This window comes from Heterocephalus glaber, unplaced genomic scaffold, assembly GCF_053883595.1.
Source record: "Heterocephalus glaber isolate CG9 unplaced genomic scaffold, H.glaber_assembly_v1.0 deba00001553, whole genome shotgun sequence".
NCBI classification, from domain to species: Eukaryota; Metazoa; Chordata; class Mammalia; order Rodentia; family Bathyergidae; genus Heterocephalus; species Heterocephalus glaber.
The window spans coordinates 19,229,930-19,252,322 of NW_028258344.1; positions in this window are offsets into that span (position 1 = coordinate 19,229,930).

Sequence of the window (22,393 nt, forward strand, 5' to 3'; positions counted from 1 at the left end):
AGTAATCAACCTAACAAAAGAAATTAAAGACCTCTTCTTTGAAAACTATAGCACTTTGAAAAAAGAGATTGAGGAGGATATCAGAAAATGGAAAGACAGCCCTTGCTCCTGGGTAGGAAGGATCAGTATAGTGAAAATGGCCATACTTCCAAAACTGCTATGTATATTCAATGCAATCCCAATTGAAATTCCAGCAGCATACTTCATGGACCTTGAGAAAACAATCCAAAAATTCATTTGGCCCAAGAAGAGACCCAGAATAACAAAAACAATTCTAGGTAACAGAGACATGGCAGGCGTATTACAACCCCCAACTTGAAGCTATACTACAAAGCTATTGTGATAAAACAGCATGGTACTGGCAAAGAAACAGACCCAAGGACCAGTGGAATAGATTAGAAGATGCCAGAACAACTGCAGGCACACTCAGCCATCTCATCTTTGATAAAGGAGTCAAACATCCTCACTGAAGGAAAGATAGCCTCTTTAATAAATGGTTCTGGAAAAATTGGCTTTCAACTTGCCAGAGACTAAAACTAGACCTATATCTCTCACCATACACTAAACTAAAATCAAAATGGATTAAAGATCTAAATATTAAAATAGAAACGCTGAACTGGCTGGAACAGAGGTTAGGTAGAACTCTTGAAGATATCGGTGTAGGAGAAGATTTTATGAACAAAATCTCAGTTGCCTGTGACGTAGCACAAACAATCAACAAGTGGGAGCTCTTCTTATTAAAAAGCTTCTGCACAGCAAGAGAAATCACCAGCAGTGTGAAGAGACAACCCACAATGTGGGATAAAATTTTCACCAGCAGTCCCTCAGACAAAGGTCTACTATTTCGAATCTATGATGAACTTAAAAAAATCAGACCTCCCAAATTTGAAGGCCCAATCCAAAAATGGGCATCTGAAATGAACAGACATTTCTCAGACAAGGAAGTAGAAATAGCAAATAAACATATGAAAAAGTGTTCAACATCACTGGTCATTTGAGAGATGCAAATGAAAATAATGCTGAGATTCCACCTCATTCCAGGAAGAATGGCTGCTATCAAGAAATCAACAAATAACAATTGCTGGCATAACTTCGGGGAAAGAGGAACACAGATCCACAGCTGGTGGGAGTGTAGACTGGTGCAACCACTGTGGAAATCAGTGTGGAGATTCCTCAAATTACTAGGACTGGAAGTCCCATTTGACTCATCTATTCCCCTGAGGGTATCTTCCCCAAAGAATTAAAAGAATTATACCACAGTGATATATGTGTGCCCATGTTCATAGCAGCACAGTTTATAATAGCTAGAACTTGGAACCAGCCCAAATGTCCATCAACTGGAGATTGGATAAAGAAAATGTGTGTTTTAAAAATAAAATGGAGTACTACTCAGCCATCAAAAATGAGAAATTAGAGACATTTATTGCTAAATGGATGTACATTGAGGCAATATTCTTAAGTGACATAAATAGGACACACATGTGTAAATACTAAATAGTTTCTCTAGTGTGAGAACCTGAAAGTGTAAATAAGAATTAAAAGATAATGTGAAACAGGAAGAAAAGGGGCAAAGCGGAAGGGGAAGTAGGAGGGGTAGGGGAAAGGAAAGAAGGGAATGGAATTAATATGAGAAAATGAAAAATTGGAAACAAAGTCTCTGTAAATAGGGAGGGATGGAGGGGTTGAATTGAGGACAGAGGAAGGGGGAAAAATAAGAACCAAGAGAGTATGTAAAGGTGCATATTTCCAAAGATGAATGTCATTATATTGTACACCTAAAATGTACCAATGAAAGGATATAGAAAGACTTGATGTGCCTCAACCCTATGACTTCAGCCCACATGGCTTCTTGTGGGCTTGCAGTTTCCCCCAATTCTACATTCCTGGCTTCTTCTACATTCTGGGGTCTCCATTGCATCTGTGGCTTCATTTTCATAACTTCATGCATTGTAATGTCAGTGCAAAGACTTCAACTCTGCCATATATGATTTAGTCTCCCAAGCTTTCCTTCACAATCTTGGTGGAAACCTCTTTCACTCTGTAACACTTTCAGTCTGTATGGCTACTAAACCAGCATCACATGGACAACACCAATATCTGCTGCCACTGTCATACCTGGGCCCAGTTGAACCATGGATACAGTAGCTTCTGAGGGGCTTGATGGGTGATACAGGAAAGTGAATCTCAGGAAACAATTCTGTAGGAGGCCATTGGAAGTAGGGAATCTTGGGAGCACTCTTCTCAAATGAAAACTATTTGAATCTAGTTTATGCTTTTTATACCTTTGAGAATGTGAGTGTTGTGGTTTCCCAATTCCTGAGATATCTTCAAAGCATCTTTCCTATTATCTTAATTTTTTAATGATGGTAATTTCTTTAGTAACTATGCACTCTTTGGCAGCATTTTTAAACCTCCTTTTCTGGTCAAACTGCAAGTTTTCTCATTGTTTCTGCTCTGTTCCTCTTTGCTTCTAACAGTAAATTTGGTTAAAAGCAGAAAGTGATATCCATTATGCTACCTGGATGCTATTTCATTTTGAATTTTTTTTCTGCTACATAAACTAGTCTGTTTTCCTTAAACTCAGCCTCTCACAGAGTCTCTTAAGTCATGAACAAAACATAATTATTTTTGACAAGAATGTAACATGGGTGCCTTTTCTTGTAATTCCCAATATAGTGTTCATTTCCATCTTAAACCATATCAGGTAGCTTTTACTTACAGTATTCTAAGCTTTTGCTAGTCTACTTCTCCAGACTTTTCTAGACACTTCCCACAAACCAATTTCAAATGCTCCTGAACCATACTGCCAGGTATAGACATAACAACTTCACATCTCAGGACCAATTTCTCTATTAGTCAGGTTTCTGTTCCTATAAAAAAAATAACTTAGAGAAATGAATTTAAAAGAGGAAAAGTTTATTTTGGTTTCCAGTTTTAGAGGTTTCAGTTCATGGCTGCTTAGTCCTATTGCCTTTGGCCCTATGATCAGGCAGTATATCAAGGTGTACTTGTCACTGCCCCATCACTGGGACAAAATACCCAACACCCACAATTTAAAGGAGAAATTTGTTTCGACTCACAGTTTCAGTGGGTTCAATCTATGGTCAGCTGGCTCTGAGGCAGAAATAGCATGGTTGAACAGCATGAGGGGAAAAGCTGTTCATCACATGGTGGCCAGGAAGCAGAAAGAGAAAGGAGGAGCCAGGGACAGAAATACACTCTTCCAGATCATTCTCCCAATGACCCACCTCCAACCAGACAACATCTCCTAATAACACATTTAGCTACTGAACACAATAAATGAATCCACTTATGAACATAGCACTTCCATGATCTAGTCATCTTCCAAATAAATGGACTTTGGGGGATACACTTCAGATCTAAACAGCAACATCTCATCATATCCGGGAAGCAAAAAGAAGGAGAAAGAAAGAGTTCTGGGTTTCAATATTCCCTTCAAGAGCAGGTCCACACTGACTTAACTCCTTCTAATAGGCTTCAACATTTAAAAGTTCCACCACTTTACAATAATGCCACAAACAAGACTTTAACATATTGAAGTAAGACAGAAGAAATAAAGATAGGTAAAATGGAGAGAAGAAAAATCATAACTAAAAATTGTAGTTTTAGGATGACTAAAGTTTCCAGGATGTAGTCTAAATTACCTAAGGCTATCCATACCAGCATTCCCTTAGTTAATTTAGACTTCTTTTCTTCCAAATTCCTCACACCCAAATTCTGTAAGGTTACTGTAAGTCTATAAACTGTCTTAGTTAACAAAGAGCAGGAACTTGATTTTAGAATGAAAGTACAGACTGATAGAATTCAAAGAATCTTAAATTAACCATTCAAAAAAAACCTGGGCTCATACCTATAAAATGGGTTAGTGTCCTTGTAGAGGGTGGGTTACCTTTTCCATAGATCTTCACCCCACCAAAAAAACCATAAATGTCACCAGTTCCAGGAAATAACACACCTCTCTCTTGAGGCCTGCACTCCATTTCTTTGACTGTATACATTTAAAATTCTGTCTAATAAATCCTTTTGGGCCTCTTTCTGACTCATCCTGAAAAATCTCTTTTTCAGCCAGGAATCAGTGAACCTGTAACTTACTGTATAGTAGTGTGAGATTAGGTTCCTTATCTGTGCTTTTGGAACCTCATTGGTCACTGTCCACTGAGAGATCCAAAATACAGCATCTCCTGTGTTCTGTTTTTTCTTCTTCTCACTTGTTTTTAAACCCTGTCTCTAAAAACCATCATTCTCTGTGCTTAGTGATTCTCCCTTTTAGACTTGTGATTCTCTTTCCTCCAGGTTAATCTTAGCTGTAGGGTATAACTTCACTTGTTTGCCTTGTTTCCCTATTTGATAGCATTTCCCTTCCCTTTATACATGAAAATGTTCACCTTCAATTTCCTCACTCCTGTGTTATGACCTTCCCTTTATCACCAAATTATAAAACAAGGGAGTTACATAGATTTCTGCTATATTTTCACTTTCTGATTTCTAGTTAATGCCTTTCAATCTGATTTCCACCATTTTCTACTTTCCTGTATTTCTAAACTCCATTTTTGCACATCTTTAAACATCTCCTAATCACAAAAATCTAAAAGCCTTTTTGTCATCTCTAGTCCTTCTCAAATTTCAAGAAGTATTCTATCTGGACTTCCTTTCTTAAACACTCTCTTGATTTTCTATCACAAACTGTAAGACTTCTTCTGTTTACTAAAAACATAACATTGAGTCATAGCATTTTGCTTTGTTCTCTATAGTGCTGCCTTTTGAGTTCTTAGCTACTCTTAATATTGTTGCCTAAATGTATTGATTTCCTTTCTTCTTTTTTATATTTTCTTAAGCTCCTTTATGTTTGCTTATTTTTCCATATCTGTGGTGTATTCATACTTCTATTTGTTAAAATCCTATCCAGCCTTTAAAACAGTCCTACTTGCTACCTCAATTCAGAAGTCTTTGTTCATCTCCACCACAGTATTTAATATCTATCTCTTCAAACTTACTGTAGCCTTTTGCAAATAACTAAATCACTCCAATTTACAGTTAAATCATTTTATATTTGTCTTTTTTGTCTCAAATGAGATCATAAGCTCCAGAAAGTCAGATGACCTATCTAGTTGGTACTATATATACATCAAATTAAATCCAATCTATTCCAATAGAAACAATAGAAAAATAAAGAAGGCTCCTAAATTGGTTCACAAAGAATAACTAAGATAAAATAATGTAGGAGTCCATTAATGTCATGATTTATAGTCAATAAAGTTATAGAATAGGAATTCAGATTACCTAGGCTCAGAAAAATGTTCCGTGTCTTTATGCTTTTTTAAATCTAGGATTTTCCTTTTCTTGAAAGAAGTGACTAAAAAGAAAATCTGTTTGGTTTAGCTGGAGTCCAGTATTTCAATTAGCTATGGCTTAATAACATGAGTTTTATTGATGAAACAAATTCTACCATCAAGATTTGGTCAGGGAGAGAGTTCCTATCATTTATTTACTCACTATATAGGAGGCATTATTTGACATTCACACATTATTTCCTTTAATTTTTAGGATACTTGAAGGCAATTTTAAGAGAGCAATTTTACTTACAAGGTCAGTATCTTATTTTGTTATTGTATGTTTCAATTATTAGTTATCTAACTATCAGATTAAAATTGTACAACACTATTTTGGGTAGGACCACTGAACTACCTGTGAAGTAGCGTGAGTAAGAGCTTGAGCATTGATGTCACGCAAGGTCCATTGATCTTTTATCACCAAGCAAACATTTTAAGAATTTGAGAGTCTGGGGAACTTGCAGATGTTTGTTTTGTTTTTCTTTGTGTTGTTTTTGTTACTTGCAGGAATTCTTGCAGGGAAAAGGAGTCCTAGCAGAGAAAAATACAGTCTTTTGATCATTCTATAAAATGAAGAGATAGTGAAGTCAAATCAAGGTTCTTGAAAATTTGTGCCTGATTGGGCCAGGGATTTAGCTCAGTGGTTCTACCACCTGCCTTGCAAGCGCAAGGTCCTGAGTTCGATCCCTGTCAGGTAAAAGGGCCGAAAACCAAGACCAGACCAGGCCACAGCAAGCCTTTATTAGGGGAATAGATCTGCCTGGGTGTCTCTGAACAAAGGAGAGACAAAAGCAACATGGCTGGGGCAGGGAGAGTCTTTTATAGAGACTGTGGTGGGGTTTGTAGGGGCTGAGGTGGGGTTGAATGAGGTAGTGACTAGGGAATGGAGGAGCAGGTGATGTCACTAGGTGGTAGGAGGTGAGTGAGTATTAGGTTACTTTCTAGGTGGGAACAGGGCCATGCTGGGAAGAATGATTTATTCTTTGGTGGGAGCAACCATCTTGGCATGATGTCATACAGGGGAGGGGGCAAGGCATGATAGGAAGAGAGCAGCTACTATACATAATAGCTGCTGAGGTAGTGGGAGACCTATCAATCCCCACTACCAAAAAAAAAATGTGCCTGATCTCATACTCCAGAAGCTCAGCTTTCATCCACTCAAAACAATGCTGTGGCTACAAGCAGAAGCTGGCATGAAGCCTGAATGTGCCCAGTGAGTAGAGATTTGAAAGGCTTTAGTTGCATGTACATAGAAATAACATGGCATACCGTTTGTCCAGAATATCACTTCTCAAAGGATTCTCCATTGAGTCAAAATAAAAGTATTCTGCAATTTAAAATGCTTCTGGAAAATGTCCCCCACTTTATCTCCATCTTGGACATGAACATGCATAAAACCTGAGAAAGTCAGGAGTAAGCATTTATTTTGATTAACTCAGTTTCTCCAAATTTATTTCACCATTGAATCCTTTTATCTTGTTAATATTTTTCCATTTTACTAATTTTGGAAAAACCAAAGGATATGTTTCAAAGAACCCAAATAGGGCAGCAAGATGTGTAGCAAAGGGGAAAGGAGCAGGGGAATGAGAGCAACTGAATGGATTCAGGAAAGCTTTGGTGCCTGGAAGTTCCTCCTGAGAATCACTTGGGAGAGGAGACGTGGGGCCAGGAAGGAAAATACCCTGTCTCCAAGCAGCTGAGGAAGCTAAATGGAGAAACACAGTCCTTGGAACCATAGTGATGTGCTCATATACTTGAACTAATCCCAAAAGGAGCTTCTGAGAATCTGTAATTCACACCAGTTCCTGAAGCTGTTTCAGTGGCTTGTTTCAATAGCCTTGAGTTTCAACCAAGCCTAGTCAATGAAGGAAGGAAGCTGAAGCTGTGGGTCTAGTGTCATCCAGGATGCTTAAGGCAACTTGTAAATGATTTAGGATAGTAGTGTGATTTCTCAAACACTGGCAGAGCCCTGGGGGTATTCCTGAGATAAGTTCTTCAGAGCTGAATTATTTGGAAGAGTTGTCAAGTCTTTCCACAGAAGTTAGGTTTCTTTATATTTATCCCAAGTTGTTGGGCAAAGCACACATTTATGTCCCCAATTTTACACACTATGTAACTCTAAGTTCCTTATTACATGTTATATCTAGGATACAATTTAACAGGCAATATATATTTTTAGTGCTAATCGCACCTTTATGTACCACATGTATTTAAATAAGACTAAAATAGAGGAACATATTTATTTTTCTGTCAATAGATGTCATGGAGTTTTTTTTTTAAATGCTCATACATTTTGGGGAAAAAATGGAACTCCTTTTTAACTGTAATAAGACTCTTGGAAAATTATCCAATATAAGAAGAAGGTAAAAAAAAATAACCCACATAACCTCAAATTTAAAATGTACTGGTTTTATTTCCAGTATAGAATTTGTGTTCCTATCTTTATTTAGTGGCATTACGGGTGTTTTTTTCCATTTGCTGTCCTCATAATTTGGTAGTTAACCTTGTTTTTTTAAAAAGAAGTTCTGCCAAAATATACTGAGCAAGTTGTTTGTTTGTAAAGCCCAGGAAATCAAAAGTAGCAAGTCAACTTTATTATTATGACATTTTAATTATGAGTGCATTTATGTACTTTTTCCATCTTTGAATTACTTTATGATTCTGAAGTTTGAATTTGTAAACTTGGGGATAATAATGACTTAACTAAAGAGTAATTTAAACCCATTTTTATATATTAAACAAAAATAACTTCTTAAAACTATTAATCTTTTAAAAATAATGTTATAATTTACATTTACATTGTGTCAGGACTTTCACACACATAATTTCATCTAATTATCAAATAGCTGTGACCCTGCCAGGACAAATATTACTCTTTCTGCAAGTCCCCCTCCTTTTTGATCTGCTCATTTACTTGTTTATTTTTATAAATAAAGAAACTGAAGCTGACAGAAAATTATCTCTCTACAGTCACACAACTAGTGGGTAGTTGATTCAGACCTAAAGTAAAGAAAATTCATCCTCCTTTTTGTGAAGTGAGGCTCCCTGTTGGTACATAACAGTTTAATAAGACTTGAAAGCAGTAAAATGAAAAATATAATTGCTCTTTCCTGGGTTGGTTAAATCATCTGAAGAAACCTTCTAAATGAATTGCAGAAATAAAATGAGCAGCCTTTTGATACAGGTTGGGAAAACAGTGAGGCAGAACGGTAGGAAGGTGGAACTACTTTCATTCTCATCAAATAGGAGCCCATTGATGTACTCTTTACACCCATCTCTGTGCTGCATGCTCATGACAGAAAGATAATGTAAATTGATCCCTGGGCTTGCAGAGGTCACTCTCTGTGTAAACACAATCTACACATAAACAAGTATCTGTGAAAGCATACGCTGAGCTCTTCAGGCTCTACAAAACTCCATGGGGCAATAGTAGGAACAGACCCAGTTATGTGGAGCCTGGAGCTTACACACATCAATGTGTATATAAGGGTGGCAGAGGTGGAGGGCAGTGGGTGACTTTAAGAAAATAATACAAAAACAAAAATATAAACTAGGCCTAGGGTCTTGGATGTACTGTCCAAGATAGGGTCCCTAAATTTTATCCTTCTTTAGCTTCATAGTAATCCTGGTAATAGAAAAGGAAGGTGCTTGGAAGAAACATTTGAACAGTCATCAGAAGGGAGGAACTTGTCAAGTGGAGAGACCTGGTAGGAGGAGTACCTCAGTGGCTCTCAATGACATCATCTGAAAATCCTAAAAAGAAAGAAAATGAATTAGTTCCCTGAAGAAAGAGCTCAGTGGCAAGGTCGATCCCTAATACAGTACTCTGTCAAAGAAATTAATTCTAACACTTTTAAATGAAGTGGTTAAACTTGAGCAATTACAACTGTTTTTTAGGTTTTAAAGCCAACATATTTTTATTATCTGCTCTAGTCAGAATGTTTGCATACCTCTTAAGGCCTATTGTTGATATCTAATCCCCAGTGCAATTGCGTCAAGGGGTGGGGAAATTGGAAAGTAAGTAGGTCATGAGGGTGGAGCCCTCAGAAATGGCTAATGCCCTCATAAAAGAGGTCCAGGGGAGCTGACTTTCCTCTCCACCACACAAGGATACACAGAAAATGCCACCTGTCCTATGAGGAACAGACTTCCACTACACACTGAATCTGCTCGTGCCTTGATCTTGGACTTCTCAGCCTATAGAACTGTGAAGAATAAATGCCTATTGTTTATAAATGACTCAGTCTAAAATATTTTGTTACAATACCTTGAACAATGTAATACATTAGCATACTGCAAAACATACTTTTAAAAAGTGAATCTCAAAAATACCTGGTCTTTAAAATAAAAGTTTAAAATAAATGTGATTGGAAGTGATGAAAATGATCACTTGTGTGGGGCAAACAATATGATGAATAAAGCACAAACATATCAAATGAATAATGCTGAGTGAGCAAGAAACATAGACTCTATGACATTAATTAAAACACACTGATGGAAGGTATGACATTTCCTAATATCACTCATAGCTAAGGATTCACTAATTGATTCATTTAACTAACAAATATTCATTGACTATTTCTTATGTGGCAGGTACTGTTCTAAGTGCTAGAAAAACAACACTGAGGAACACAATAAAATCCTCCATTTTGTAAAGCTTATGTTTTGGAAAGAAAGCTATTGAAAAATAATAATAAAAGAGTAGAAAGTATAGCATGCCTTGGAGAAAAAAAAAGGCAGGGATTGGGGTGAGAGCATGCTGGGAAAGCGAGTATTGCTATTTTACAAAGTGATATTGGCAGAGGTCTCACATTTATAGAGTGAGACCCCAACAGAGAGCTTAAGTGGAGCCATTCCACCTGGAAATATCATTTTTTCATAAATTAAAATTTCTACTTTAATCAATATTTTAATGCAGAAAAAATTGAGAAATGGCTGAAAAATGAAGAATTTTCAAATATATTTTATGTAACAACTGCTGGTGTTATCCATAGGTAACTATCCTGAACTTAATGCAGACATGTAGGTAAACATGAAGATGAAGAATCTCTAGTGTTTAGTAATTTACTAGAATATGCTTAGTGTGGGAAATTCTTTTTTTTTTTCTTAGATACTTTTATTGGTACATTTCAGGTATACAATACATTTACATTTATCATTGTGTGAGACTGAACAACAGTTACTCCATTTTGTAATAGGGCCCCAACTTGTCTGCTTCTGTTACAGATCCCCAGGTAGACATCAAGCTCCAGGGATGTGCTTGTTGTTGTGCCAGGAAGGTCTGTTGTGTGCGTAGTGTTCCGTCATGCTTGCCCAACTCCATATCTGAATATGTTATCTTAAGGACAATCTGTAAAAGGTCTGTTTTATCTCTATCCTCCACTTTTGTATTTCTGCTTGCCAACTTCCCCTACAACCCCCTATAAAAACAGCCTTGGACTCTGAGTCAGTTGCCTCTCTAAGCTTGGAGCTTGGAGAGTGCCATCTGGCCAGACTAATAAAGATCTGTTTTACTTTAACAACTTGTCCGGTGTGTTCCCTCCTGGGTGATCTTCGCTGTAGTCAGCTCCTCAGAGCGTTTGGTGAGACACATGGTCTTACAATTGTGTACTTATACCTTTATATGATATATCTTGGTTCTTTTTTCCCCATTTCCTGTCCTCCCTTCACCTCCTCTACCCTTCCATATTTACAAAAATTGTTTACATTTTTTCCTTTTTTCATAATTTTTCCTTTCCCTTCTTTCCTTTCCCCTACCCCTCCCACTTCCCCTTCCCCTTTCTTTGCCCCTTTTCTTCCTATTTCACATTATCTATTATACCTTTTAGTCCTTATTTACACTTTAAGTTTCTCACACTAGAGAAAATATTCAGTATTTATGCATGTGTGTCCTATTTATTTCACTTAAGAGTATGGCCTCAATATGCATCCATTCAGCTATAAAGATCTCTAGTTTCTCATTCTTTATGGCTGAGTAGTGCTCCATTAATAAAAACCCCCACATTTTCTTTATCCAGTTTTCAGTTGATGGGCACTTGAGTTGTTTCCAGCTTTTAGCTGTCACAAATCATGCTGCTATGAACATGGGTGTGCATATATCACTGTGATATGATTCTTTTAATTCTTTGGGGAAGATACCCAGCAGGGAAATAGCTGGGTCAAATGGGACCCCTAGCCCTAGTTCTTTGAGGTATCTCCATACTGATTTCCACAGTGGTTGCACCAGTCTACACTCCCACCAGCAGTGGAGCAGGGTTCCTCTTTCCCCACAGCCCCGCAAGCATTTGTTTTTGGTTGATTTCATAATGGCAGCCATTCTTTCTGGAGTGAGGTGGAATCTCAGTGTTGTTTTCATTTGCATCTCTTGAATGACCAGTGATGTTGAACATATTTTCATGTATTTATTGGCTGCTTTTACTTCTTTTTTCTGAGAAATATCTGTTCATTTCAGATGCCCATGTTTGAATTGGGTCTTTATATTTGAGGGGTCTGCTTTTTTTAGGTTCTTTGTGTGTTCTAGATAGTAGTCCTTTCTCTGAGGTACAGCTGCTAAAATTTTTTTACCACAGTGTAGATTGCTTCTTAGCTCTGTTGGTGGTTTCTCTTGCAGTGCACAAGCTTTTTAATAAGTTGAGATCCCAGTTGTTGATTCTTTGTGCTAGTTTCCGTGCTACTGAGGTTTTGTTTATAAAGTCTTTTCCTATGACAATGACTTCAAGGGTTCTACTGAATTTATCCTCCAGGAAGTTTAGTGTTTCTGTTTTAATATTTAGATCTTTAATCCACTTTGATCTTAGTTTAGTTCATGGTGGTAGATATGGGTCTAGTTTTAATCTTGTCAGGTTGAAATCCAGTTTTTCTAACACCATTTATTAAAGAGGCTATCTTTCCTCCAGTGAGGAAGTTTGGCTCCTTTGTCAAAGATGAGGTGGCTGAGTATGTCTGCAGTTGTTTCTGGATCCTCTAATCTGTTCTACTGATCCTCAGGTCTGTTTCTTTGGAAGTACCATGTGTTTTTATCACAGTAGCTTTGTAGTATAGTTTCAAGTTGGGGATTGTGATACCGCCTGCCATGTCTCTGTTGCCTAGAATTGCTTTTGCTTTTCTAGGTCTCTTCTGGTTCCAAATGAATTTTTGGATTGTTTTCTCTACTTCTGTGAAATATACTGTTGGAATTTCAATTGGCATTGGAAGTTTTGGAAGTATGGCCATTTTCACTATATTGGTTCTTCCTACCCTGGAGCAAAGGATGTCTTTCCATTTTCTTATATCCTCTTCTATCTCTTTTTTCAGAGTGCTGTAGACTTTAGGGTAGAGGTCTTTTGCTTCCTTTGTTAGATTGATTCCTAGATATTTCACTTTTTTTTGCATGCTATTGTGAAAGGAATTTTTTTCCTAATTTCTTTCTCAATGAGTCTATTTGTGTACAAGAAGACTGTTGTTTTTTGAGTGTTGACCTTGTATCCAGCTGCTCTACTGAATCTGTCAATTAAGTCTAGAAGTCTTTTGGCAGAATTTTTTGAGTCTTCTATGTAGAGTATCACATCGTCAGCAAATAATGGCAGTTTAATTTCTTCCTTTCCTATCTTTACTTTTTTTATTTCTTTCTCTTGTATAACGCTGTGGCTAATGTTTCCAGAACTACATTTAGGAGGAGTGATGGTAGTGGACATCCTTGTCTTGTTCCTGATTTTAGCATAAAGGTTTTCAGTTTTTGACCATTTTCATGTTGTTGGCTGTTGGTTTTTCATAGATAACCTTAATCAGGATGAGACAAAGAACTTCTATTCCAATTTTCTCTAGGGTTTATATCATGAATGGGTGTTGGATTTTGTTGAATGCTGTCTCTGCATCAATTGAGATGATAATGTGGTTTGTGTCCTTGGATCTGTTAATATAGTGTATTACATTTATTGATTTATGTATGTTGAACCATCTTTGCATCACTGGGATAAATCCGACTTGGTCAGAGTATATGATCTTCTTGATGACCCCCTATATTCTGTTAGGCAGTATCTTATTGAAGAGTTTTGCATCTATGTTCATTAGGGAGATTGGCCCGTAGTTCTCTTGTTTTGGTTGGGTCTTCCCCTGGGTTTGGAATCAAAGTAACACTTGCTTCCAGGACTGAATTTGGAAGTATTGCTTCACTTTCAATTTCATTGAAGAGTTTAAAGAGTAGTGGCAATAGTTCTTCCCTAAATGTCTTGTAGAATTCAGCAGTGAAATCATCAGGACCTGGGCTTTTCTTTGTTGGCAAATTTTTAATTATATTTTCAACTTCAGTGATTGTAATTGGAATGTTTAGAATTTTTATAACTTCTTAGTTCAACTTTGGTAATGTATGTATTTGGTAATGTATCTAGAAATCTGTCCATTTCTTCTGTCTTTCCATTTTATTAGAGTACAGGTTCTCAAAGTAGGTATTGATGATCCTCTGGATTTCTGGTGGATCTGTTGTGACTTCACCTTTTTCTTAATTGAATGGATTTGAGCCTTTTCTTTCCTTTTTTGATAAGGTTGGCTAAGGGGTTATCAATTTTATTTATTCTTTTGAAAAACCAACTCTTCGATTCATTGATTTTATGTATCACTCTCTTAGTCTCCATTGCATTGATTTCTGCTATGATTTTTATAATTTCCTCTCTTTTAAGAGCTTTGGGTTTCTCATGCTGTTCTTTTTCTAGGAGCTTGAGGTTTAGCATTAGGTTGTTTATTTGAGCTCTCTCCATTTTCCTAATATGGGCATTCACTGCTATGAATTTCCCTCATAGAACTGGTTTCATTGTGTCCCATAGATTCCTGTATGTTGTACTGGCATTATCATTTACTTAAAGAAACTGTCTAAGTTCTTCTTTAATTTACTCGGTGACCCATTGGTTGTTCAGGAGGATGTTATTCAATTTCCATGTGTTTTTGTGGGTTTTGTGGTTTCTTATGCTATTGATCTCCAATTTTATTGCACTATGGTCTGATAATATACAGGGGATAACTTCCATTCTTTTGCATTTACTTAAACATGCCCTATGAGCTAGCATGTGATCTATTTTGGAAAATGACCCATGTGCAGCTGAAAAGAATATATATTCTGATTTTGTGGGGTGTGACACTGTAAACATCTATTAAGTTCATTTGTTCAAAAGCTTGGCTCAGTTCTAGAATTTCATTGTTGATTTTTTTGTCTAGATGATCTGTCTATTTGTGACAGTGGGATATTTAGGTCCCCCACTATAATTGTCATTGCCATGACTTTTTCTTTTTGTTAGGTTCTCCCCCTTTACATTTAATTTCTTGTCATGCCAGGTGGGTTCATTCTACTTTGCTTCCTGGGGTTGTGATCCTCAATGTCTGTTCCTAGGATATTGTGTAAAATTCTTTGGAGTGCTGGTTTAGTATTCACGAAGTTCCTAAGGTCCTCTTTGTCATGAAAGTATCTTATTTCTCCATCCATTTTGAAAGATAGTTTTGCAGGGTACATCAATCTGGGTTGGAGGCTGTTTTCTTTTAGGGCTTGAAATATGTCACTCCAAGCTCTTCTTGCCTTGATGGTTTGTGTTGAGAAGTCTGCTGTGATTCTTATGGGCTTTCCTTTCTATGTGAGTTGTTTCTTTTCTCTGACTGCTTGGAGAACTTTGTTCTTCTGTTGTGTTTCTGGAATCTTAACAATTATATGCCTATGTGTAGATTTTTTTTGATCAAGGCTATTTGGAGTCCTATATGCCTCACTTATCTGTATGTCAAGCTCTTTTCCCCTGCTTGGGAAGTTTTCTGCCATTATTTCTGTGAAGAGTTTTTTTATGTCATCTCCACTCTCTCCTGTTTCTTCATCGAGCCCAATCAGTCTTATATTATTCTTCTTTGCATCATCTAGCAGCTACTGGATTGATTTCTCATGTTCCCTTATAATTTTGAAGCAATTTTTCTTTTCCTGGTCACTAATTGCAATCTTACCTTCTATATCTGAAATTCTGTCCTCACATTGGCTCATTCTGCTGTGTAGACTTTCAATGGAGTTTTTCATGTCCTGGAAATCTATTTGCATCTGTTTTATGGATTCCATTTGTTTCTTATGTTGGGATTCCATCATGTTCCTGAGCTCCTCTCTAGATTTCTTAATCATGTCTTGCACTAAGAGCACAATTTCTCCTGTTATCTGAGAAATTATTTCTGCTTTCATTTTTTCCAGATCCCCTTTTGTTGCCAGTTCAGTGTGTCCAGGTGGTTGAGTATCAGAGTGTTCCATCTCATTTCCCTTTGTGGTTGCTGTAGGTGATCTGGAAGTCTGCTTTTGAGACTTATTTACATGTTTTCTCATTTTGACTGGGGTGGGGGGCTGTTAGCGCCTGCACAGATTACCTCCTCTGAGCCAGGAGAGGTAGGACATGGGCTGGGAACAGGGGTAGGGATGGTGACCCAAAAGCTCTTTCCTGTGGGCTGGGAGCAGCAGGAGGGATGGTGGCCTGGAAGCCCCTACCTCTGGGCCAGGAGCAGTGGGAGGGGTGGTGGTGTGGAAGCCCCTTCCTCTGGGCCAGGAGCAGCAGGACAGAAGATGGCCCAAAAGCCCTTTCTTCTGAGCTGAGAGCAGCGGGAGGGATGGTGACCAGGAAGCCCCTTCCTCTGGACCAGGAGCAGTGGGACGGCTGCTCAGAAGCCCCTACCTCTGGGCCGGGAACAGCGGGACTCAGTACCTTGGTCTGGTGGTCTGGTGTCCTCTGCGTCTTTGTAGTGTGGAACCAGGTGGCTGCCTGTCTGCAGTGGGGTGATTCAGCCTCTTCTGTGTGACTCAGAACCTCGGTAGGACGTGCATAGACCTGCCTGTCTGCAGCCGGCTTATTTGGCGTATTCCACTCTACTGGGGACCTCGGTAGGGCGTGGGCAGACCTGCTTGTCTGCAGTGGGCTAATTCAGCATGTTCTGTGTGACTCAGGACCTCGGTAGGGCATGCACAGACCTACCTGTCTGCAGCAGGCTGATTCGGTATGTTCTGTGGGACTCAGAACCTCGGTAGGGCATGGGCAGACCTGCCTGTCGGCAGAGGGCTGATTTGGAGTGTTCCGGTGCCCCCCCACTATAATTATATTAGTGCTTAATTGGTTTTTCATGCCCTTTAATATTTGTTTTGTATAGTTGGGGGGCATTTGTATTTGGTGCATTTATATTTATGATTGTCATCTCTTCATCTTGGATTGTTCCCTTCACAAGGATGTAGTGACTATCTTTGTCTCTCTTAATTAATTTTGATTTCAGATCAATTTTGTCTGCAAATAAGATGCTACCCTGATTTTTCTGGGTTCCTGTCTCATGGAGAACTGTTTTCCATACTTTTACTTTTAGTCTATGAATGTCTTTTTAAATTAGGTGTGTTTCTTGTATACAGCATATTGTTGGATTTTACTTCTTAATCCATTCTGCCAGTCTATTTCTTTTGATTTGTGAATTGAGGCCATTAACATTCATGGTTATAATTGATAAATATTGACTCATCCTTGTCATGATGTTTTACTGTTGTTGGCTCTTTTACTTTTAATTTTTCCCCCTTTCCCTTTAGTGCCTTACCTTGCCTGGTGGCTTCCCTCTGCTGGGCCTCATGGACTTGTGGCTTTCATTGCTTTTTCCTAGGATATTGTTTAGAATTGCTTGTAGTGCTGGTTTGGTGTTCATGAAATTTCTCAGGTGTTCTTTGTCGTGGAAGTATCTAATTTCCCCATCGATTTTGAAAGATAATTTTGCAGGATACAGCAGTCTAGGTTGGCCTATTTTCTTTTAGGGCTTGAAATACTTCACTCCATGCTTTCCTTAACTTGAGGGTTTGTGTTGAGAAGTCTACTGGGCTTTCCTTTGTATGTGATTTGTTTCTTTTCTCTTACTGCTTGTAGGATTTTGTTCTTCTCTTTCATTTCTGGGATCTCGACTATCATATGTTTAGCTGTAGCTTTTTTTGATCATGGCTAATTGGAGTTCTATGCCTCACTTATCTGTATGTCAAGTTTTCTACCTCTATCTGGGAAGTTGTCTACTATTACTTATGTGAACAGTTTTTTTTTTAATGTCAATTGTACTTTCTCCTGCTTTTTTGTGGACTCCATTCAGTCTTATTTTATTCTTCTTTGCATCATATAGCATCTGCTGGATTGATTTCTCATGGTCCCTTACTATTTTGAAGAAATCTCTGTTTTCATGGTCACTAACCACAATCTTGTCTTCTATATCTGATATTCTATATTCACATTCACTCAATCTGCTGTGAATATTTTCAGTGTAGTTTTTAATCTCCTGAATATCTGTTTGAATCTGTTTCATGGATTCCGTTTCTTTCCTATGTTTGGCGATCATGGTTTTCATTTCTTTCTTATGCTGGGAATTTGTGGCTTCCAGCATGGTTCTGAGCTCATCTATTTTTTTTTATCTCTTTCTGTTCTAGATCCTCTATTCATGTCTTTCACTCTGCTCACAGTCTCTGTAGTTATCTGGGAAATTATTTCTGTTTTCAATTTTTCTAGAGCCTCATTCATCTGTTTTGTTACTTCCTGTGCTATCGATTCAGGGTGTCCAGGTGGTTGATTACCATATTTTTCCACCTCATTTCCTCCAGAATTTGCCTTTGGTGAGCTGAAAGTCTGTGTTTGTGTCCTGCCTAGGTGTCTTCTCATTTTTAATTCTGTTGTTGGTACTGTTTTTTGCTTTAATTCCTCACCTGATACTCCAATATTCTTATTTTGAGTATCTTTATTACTAGTGTTTAGAGCCCCTATGGAGTGATTGTTTTTCAGAGATATCTTCCAGGTATAGCTGGACTTTTTAGGCTTTGAGTCTCTAATGACTCTTAGGCAATTTCCTTTTTCATATACAAGGGAGGACAACTGATTAGATCAATTTCAACACCTTAGCCTAATTGACACAATTAGCATCAAATACAGCTTAGAAGGTGACAATTTTTGGTAGCAATTAATCTGTCACCTTTAACTGGGTGAGCTAGATCAAACTCTAGGGCCAGCCCAAAATATATTTGTAGTAAGTAAACCCTTCAATATGGCAAATTTATCCTTTGGGATAAGGATTTAGCAGGGGTTTGGGAGGGAGGGGTAAATAGATAGAGGGAGAGGGAAAAGTTAGAGGTGAGGCTAGAGGACACGGGAAGATCATACAAATTATGGGGATCTTTTGAAGACAGGAGGAGAAGACAGAGCAAAAGAACAGAGACAAGTACAGAACAAACAGAACAATAGGGAAGCTAGAAATTGTATTCACCTTCCTATAAAAGTGACAGTGGAGAGGACAGAGAGAGAAAAAAATTCAGAATGGGACAGGAACTGGAACAGAGAGGGAAAGAAATATAGAGGCAGAAGGGACAGAGAGAGAGAAAAAGAAAAGAAAATAGTATATATATAACAAATAAACAAATAAAAAAAGGTCTCCCTCCAGATGTCTCTGCTGTTTTGGCAGGCAATGTGAGCAGCAGTGTGCGCATCTAAGTCGATTAGACTCAGCAACCCAGCTGTAGTCTACTGAGATTCAGACTGATTTCTGGCTCCAAGGTCCAAGTTGAGGTCCCTGATCTCCTTCAGGATTAAACTCTGCAAGGTTCTACTTCAGGTTTCAGCTGTCCTCCCCACTAGGTGAGTCTGGGTTTCTATGGGAGGTGATGATCCCACCAACTTACCAACCAAGATGGTCCAGTGTGCTTTTATTTTTATTTTTTTGGTACCGGGGATTGAACTCAAGTCCTTGCGATTGCGCAGCAGGTGGCGAAACCACTGAGCTAAATCCCTGGCCCAGTATGCTTTTATTGAAGAGTTTTTCTTCACTTTCCCAGTGGGCTTCAATTTTCATTGAGGAGCATCAGATAGGCCCTCTCTGTTGCTCACTTCTGCTTCACCTTCTGGGGCTTATAACTATGGCCTTTATGTTCCCCCTGGTGTCTCTGCTGTAATTATTCAGATGCTGCCCAGTGAGTGGCATCCATGCTGCGTGGTCTCTGGCGGGGTGCGTGGGGCGCTGGCGTCTTTGCTGCGTGGTCTCCAGCGAGGCACCAGAATTTCTTATGGGTCGATCTGTGTCAATAATTAAACAAAGATATCCTTTGAAATAAATAGTAACTCTCAAGCATGAAATGTATTTCCCCTAAGTCAGAGACAGCATTAGTTATCTACAGATGCATAGCAAATCTCAAGAAATTTAGCAGCACAATACACATTGTTATCTTAAAGTTTCCTTAAATCAGGATTCTAGGCAGGGTTAGCCGGATTGTCTGCTTTAGTTTCTTATGACTGCAGTTAAATTACCAGCCAAGCTGGAGTCTCATACAAAGACTTGACTAGGAAAGGATCACTCCTAAACTTGCATTGTTAGTGGCAGAGTTCAGTTCCTTGAAGGCTGATGAACTGGCAATCTCAGTTCCTTGCTGGCTGGCTGTTGGCAGGATGCCATCCTTAGTTCCATGTGGTCTTTCATTTGACAGCTTGCTTTGCCAAAGCCAGGAAGGGAGTCTACTAGCACTTCAAAGTTACTATTCTATGTAGTGTAATCCCAGAAGTGACACTCTGTTGCTTTTCACGTAGTGTATTTGTTCGAAGCAAAAGGCTAGGCAAGTCCACTCTCAAGGGGCAAATAATCAGAAAGAATGTGAGTGCTGGGAGAGAAGGAATATTTGGGGCCATCTTAAGAGTCTAGTCAGTACAGAGACAATGCAAGACAGGACACCCTTGATGAGAATTACAAAGGGAAGTCCATTTTACCCTCTTCATACTACTTGTCTGTGCCCACATAAGATGAATTTCTCAATATGAATAAGGTAATGATGTGCTCTGAAAGTAACAAACAGAGCTGGACACATCACAGATGCCCAACAAAGGTTGCTAGGTTGGTTGGCTGTCTTTATGTCATAGAATAGTCCACCTTTTTTTGTGGGTTTTTTTTCCCTGGTTTCATATACCAGCAGTCAGTAGTGGTCTGAAAATATTAGACAGAAAGTTGCAGAAATAAACCATTCATAAGTGTTAAGTTGCATAGTATTCTGAGTAGGATGATAAAATCTCAAGCCATCCTGCTCAAAACTTAAATTATCTCTTTGTCCAGCTTATCCACGCTGGATTTGGTACAGTAGTGGTTATCAGATCTAGTATTACTGATTATGGTGTTTGTGTTCAAATAAGCCTTATTTTACTTAATAATGGGCTCAGAGTATAAAAGTAGAGATGCTAGCAATTCAAATATGCAAAGAGAAGCGAATGATGAGTACAGTAAAATATTTTGAGGATGAGAGTATGAGAGACCACATTCATATAATTTGTATTATATACAATATATCATTAAGATTGCCCTATTTTATTAGTTGTTATTAATCTCTGACTTGTCTGATTTATAAATTAAACTTTATAGAGTTTGGTTAATACATGACCTGGAAGTTTTGGGAAAAAAAATCCCCTGCAGATGAAAAGGAACTACTGCAATTCTGAGATTCTAGATTTTATCTGGTAGAAAGCCATTTATCTCCTTTGATACTCAGTTTCATCATCTTTTGTTGTTGCTGTTGCCACTGCATTCTGCTGTAAAACTCACTTGAAAATTACATTTTAAATTTTCTTTGTCAATATCATTGTTAATTTCTTTAAAATCTTTTTCCTACCTTATAGGAGTATTAAAAATAAACAAATACAAGTTACGTGAATAATTTAAGTTCAAAAGAATGAGACACAATGTAAATAAGAAAACCTGCTATAATATTACAAAATATTATGGTAAAGGTAAAAAAGTTATGGAAATCATTTTAAAATCTTGATGATAACAAACCTTAAATGCACACTTAGGTCTCTCTCCTGGTGTTCCTTTCCTATGTATAGTTTAGTAAACAGAAGAATGACCTTTAAAAATGATATTTGAGAGGAGAAATACAAATTAACCACTGTGTGGTCATCTGAAGCTAGTGTGTAGCTAGTAGCTTACACCCACTCACTCACCACCTCTGCAAGAGACAGACAAGGCCAAAGCTCTTCGAGCTCTGCCTTTGGTCACTCTGGGGACAAATTCTATTAACAGCTTTGCCTTCAGCATGATGTTGGGTTGTGAGTACTGAACGCTGACTTGTCTCTAGTAAAGGATTGTAGTATGTCAACGTTCTAATTAATATCCACATGGAAGGTGCCTGTTATTGTTGGCTTAGTTGCTTCTGTAATGCTGACAAACCATTCAACTGAAGAGGACTGTTGATGTAGTGTATAGTAGCCTGTGGCTTTCTTTGAAAGGATATATTAAAGCTGTATCCAGATTACAAATGTTTAACCTGGCAAATAGTACCATGACCTCTAAAACAAATATTGTGTCATTAATATAGCAGTGTCCACACATGGGATTGGCAACCTAAAATGTACTGTCTGTAAACGTTTTCAAATTATATGTGAGGTCCTTGATTAACCCCATTAGGCTTACAGATTTCAGTAACCACCCAAATCAATATAAAAGAATATGAAAGAACAATTGAATAAAGACAGAGATGCAGTTATTTTTATATATTATAAATTCCCTGGAGTCTGTGGTTTAATGTTATTTCAAATTTATCTCTTTTTACCTAAGGGATCAAATTTGTAACATATCAGAACAAAATGAAATTAAGAATGATTGAACTCATTGATTGGGTTCTAAATGTTAGAGTCAGAAGTTACCTTAAATATTGTCCTTCTCAACCCTCTCAGTTTACAGATGAGAAAATCTAAGTGACCTAGATACAAGTTGACATCAAGGTCCACATTTGTACTGTTATGCTCTCCATATATATTAAAATTTTTTAGTCCTGGATTTTTAAATCCAGGGACTAGAATTTTCTTTCCACCACTGAAATAAGCTGTTGATTTGCATTTTAACCACATTTTACCTACATCCATACTGCAGAAACAAGGGATACAACATGAAAGTTCCAATGGTCTATAAACATATTCATGTATTTGTTCTATATTGTTTTTATCTGAGACTGATAACACTGGGTGTGATCTTTATCTCTCCACTGTTTAGAAATGTTTTCCACACTAAGGTAAAGATTGTTAAGAATG